Below are 660 nucleotides of genomic sequence, written 5' to 3'. Positions count from 1 at the left end.
GGGGGGTAGATCGCCGTTTCGCCACCAATGTGGATTCGCGCCTGGTTTTCCTACAGTATTTATTTTTAAAAAAGTGTATACAAATTTTTGAAATCACAAGTTATAAAGATAATCTCAATTAAAAATTTAAAAATTCGCTTTACATCCAACTTTCATCCTTGGGTCTTGGCAATTTTTTCTTAATGCATTTCAATCACTGATAAACGGGAGTAAATTAAATAGACCTCTACGTAGTAAAAAAGGAAAACGTGCGAAAATTTAAAAATTAATTATTCTCTTTTAAGATACCAATACAATTTACAAAACACTAATTGTAAAATTTTCAGATTTTTCAGCCTTCAGTTTAATAACTCAAATTTTAACGTTAAAATTTACCTCATTTTCAGCATATAGGCTTATTGTTTGAATTTTCACAATTTTCGTTATAAGTTACATGTTACGCCAAAAATAACTTATTCTGGGATTCGAAATTGCTAAAACGTGAAAAGGTAAAAAGTTTAAATTCAATGGATTCAGATTGAAGTATGCAAATTTATTTGGTTTTAAATATAAATTAATTAAATTTTATTTTTTAATAATTTTCATAATTGTAATTTATAACTTTTAAAACTGAATAATTGTAGGTCAAACATGAAAAAGTAGACTTGTTTCAAATTTGAA

This window comes from Belonocnema kinseyi, chromosome 5 (genome assembly GCF_010883055.1).
Source record: "Belonocnema kinseyi isolate 2016_QV_RU_SX_M_011 chromosome 5, B_treatae_v1, whole genome shotgun sequence".
NCBI lineage: Eukaryota > Metazoa > Arthropoda > Insecta > Hymenoptera > Cynipidae > Belonocnema > Belonocnema kinseyi.
This window is presented reverse-complemented; position numbering follows the sequence as displayed.